At 40.8% G+C, this 3,504-nt stretch overlaps 1 non-coding gene across 1 annotated transcript; it reads left to right on the plus strand.

Moving 5' to 3' along the window:
* Nucleotides 1–369: 369 nt before the first annotated feature.
* On the plus strand, nt 370–441 carry Trnat-cgu. The gene has a single exon. It is a non-coding gene; the product is annotated as a tRNA-Thr (tRNA).
* Nucleotides 442–3,504: the final 3,063 nt, after the last annotated feature.

The following is a 3,504-nucleotide window of genomic DNA, read 5'->3' on the forward strand; positions in this document are numbered from 1 at the left end:
AGGAATCCTCTGGAGAAATGGATATAAAATTAAAACATTGTTGTTTCCTAACATATACCCATTTGAAGGTATTGTCATTTTCACGATTTTATTTCATTCATTTTTAACATTTAGTTTTTTAAACCATTTCTGGTGTTTTTTATACAAAAATACAAAACATACAAATACAAAAACGAAAGATCAGAAGCGCGTTGCCCACCACTGTTCTAAGCTGAGTAGTGTTGCCAACTGAAATGGTTAGTTTTGTGTTGAGATGATGTCGGTAACATAGTGTATCGATAAAGCAGTAACTCCAAAACGTTCTGCTCTCCAGAACGATCGTAGCAAGCAGTTAACATCTAATCCGATCTAGCAAAAGAATTTCACCCCGCCCCTTTAGCTCAGTGGTAGAGCGTTGGTCTCGTAAACCAAAGGCCGTGAGTTCAACCCTCACAGGGGGCAACTGTCCAAGGTCCTTTTTTTTGTCTGGGATTTAATAATTTATTTTTATATTTTCCGGACTCTTTGATTGCCGTGGTGATTTTTTGAAACTGGCCTTAACTGGCTGCTTCTGCTGCTGCAATTTCCAATCGATTGCGCCGTGTTCGCACTTCATACGATAATGTTGAAGTTTTGCAATTTGCGGCAGTGGAAAGTTCGTCTTTGTGCCTGGACCCTGCTACCTCAAGATTTATAGAATATTTTTTCTTTGCTCCCGTTCGTTCGCCGGCAAAGTTTTTTTTTATGTTTTTTGACTTTGGCAAGATTTATGCGGCAAAGTCGCCAGGAGTTTGTGGAGTGTGCCTGCGCATGTTTCGATAATTTGCGTGATTTTTGCATTTATCCGGCCCAGAAACGAGCAACGCAAGTGCATGTGAAAGTGGATTTGGATGGGTAATGGGGATGGGAATGGGAATGCAGGGGATGGGGCATCATTAAAACTTGCTGCCACTACAAATGTGGGCCAGAGCCACTACCCTGCCGCAACACATTTTAAATAATTTTATAATGATTCCGTATTTATTTCAGCTGGCAATTAAAACTGGCTTGCCGCATAAAATATTTACTTGCAATTAGAGCAGCAGCCAAGCCACTCAAGTGCAGCTCAGCCGCGCCTTCCCAGATGCTCAGTGGATTGAAGGTGGGCGGGGGGTGATATAGGGGCCGTGGGAGGGTCAGGGGACTAGGTCTGGGAGTCCGGGGGTCACCATGACAGACACTAATTATGGATTCTGCAATTTGCGACGTGCAGCTAACCGCAAGACATGGCAGCGACACAGGAAGGATGTGCCACAGGACACACCTCACTGCCATTCGCGCTGCCATTTTGCGGTTCTTCGAAGGGGATTGGCCGCATTACCGCCCCGTCTTGGTTAGGGAACCCCCTGGACATAAAACTTTGCTCGCTGCAAAGGTGCACGGAGGAAAAACAAACAAATATAAGCTTTAAATGGATAAGAGGAGGCTTTAAGCAGAGACTTAGGGCTAATCATTTAATCTTTTTTTCAATAACAAACCCTTCATTTTCGGAGGTTGCAGTGGTGGGATAGCAAATATTGTCAAATTACTTTACGATTGTTACAAACAATAAAAGTTTGAGCCGCCTTGTAAACGAATATACTAATTCTATAATAATTATAAATATTATAATGGTAGTATCCTCAATGTTTTCTGGTTTTATTGAATGTATAAGTATTTAAGCTATAAATTTTATATAACGAATGCTTGTAGAAGTTGTAATCTTAATTTTTCTTAAGTTTTAAGCATAAGCCAAGTTGGAATATTAAGGCTGGAAAAACCACCCACATTTTTATTAGAGACTTTTATTTCAAAAATTGGATTATAGGATTCAATTTTCTTAAGATTAGCAAAAAAAGTATATGGAAAATTTGATTGATATTTCTTTAAGTGCATGTAGGTGGGACAGAGGCAAGGACATGTTGCAATCGCCCGCCATTAATAAGAAAGTTCGGTGGCTGCCTGCTGGTAATAAGCAAATTGAGATGACAAAGTTTATTGTTGATTTTGTGTGGCCACATATACACTCACACGAGGCCTTCCAACCTCCGTCTCCCTCCCTCCGCCATCAGCCATCTCTTTCTCTGCTGGGGACTGGGCCCCTAAATGAGTTATTTAAGTAGCACTCGCGCCCCAGTTTAAATGCGCTCGTAATTTGCCTTTGTGCCATCAAAGTTTTCTTCGCATGTGTGTACATGTGGCATAGAAACACACACACTCGCATGTAGATGTAAGCTATTAATGCGCCTCCTTAGAAGACGGCCTCGAAAACATCACCCACAACCCCCCCACGAAATGTGGAGTGTACAAAATGTGTGGCGCACTTTTGAGCTGCTTTCATTTCGTCCTCTGTGCTTCTGGGTCTGTGCGCATGTATTTTACTTCGCTAAGTACGTGATTTGATTAGCGCCCAAAAATCCTATTTCGTCCCGTTTTCGAGGCCAAATCCTGCTCACACAGCAATGCAGCTGAGCCGGGGAAACATGAGCGTTTAAATCAGAAGTGGAAATTAACCCTTTGTTTGGCGGTGAGGAATAGTTATACGACTTCATTTAAATATTCATATTAGTATAACTTTTTTAGAATAACAAAAGCAGATAAAACTATCCTTTCACCAATCTAACGTTTTTTATTATATAACAAAAATAACTTACATGCTTTATAACTTTTATTATAATTAACTGCGAAACAAATAAATGACAAACTTAATTGTATTTTACAAGTTAACAAATGCATAACATTTCATTAAATTTAAATTAAATAGTAAACTGTTGAACAAAGAAATTAGCGAAACAAAAACTTTTCTCTGCACTATTATTTAAACACAAAAAAATATAAACAAAATTAGCTAGTTGCCTAACGACGGGTTAAATTAATATCCTTTGTTGAGTGCTGGCTAAAATCGCCTGTTGATGCTGCAAATTACACAGGGCAATTCCTCATTTCATTTTTCATTCGGTGAGTGTCCGATGTCCGATGTCCTTTCTCCGATGTCCGATGCTATAGCTCTTCAGTGCACTGGAATGTCAACAGCTGAATACGTGAGCAAACATAGAAATGGCTGCCATTGACAGAACACATACATACACTGCAGAAAGAGTCCTGGGAAGAAGTAAACGAGACATTAATGCTATTACGCTTGTGTGGGTGAGTGTCGCTTGTGTAAAAAGCAACTAATGAAAACGGAAATAAAAACCGCTCGAGGAATGCTGATGACTCTCCAAGGATGGTATTTAATATGCGTAAATGTGTGCAAGTGTGTTGGTAAACTAAAGAGTGTGTAGCTCCTCGGAATTGTGTGTGAAAGTCTCGTGTGGGCAGGACCTCCTTCTCCCAGCTCCTTGCCAACCCATTTCGCACGCGCACCCAAGCACTTAGCATCAATTTGGTGGCTCGTCCATAAGACTCGGCACGGAGTGGGGGAATCTGAGGAGAACTCGCCGCAGACAACTAAGTAAAAGCATAAGTAAGGCACATAAATCAAAAATTCAGTGCCGCCTCGCATTG

This window comes from Drosophila rhopaloa, unplaced genomic scaffold, assembly GCF_018152115.1.
Source record: "Drosophila rhopaloa isolate 14029-0021.01 unplaced genomic scaffold, ASM1815211v1 contig_178, whole genome shotgun sequence".
In the NCBI taxonomy this organism is placed as follows: domain Eukaryota; kingdom Metazoa; phylum Arthropoda; class Insecta; order Diptera; family Drosophilidae; genus Drosophila; species Drosophila rhopaloa.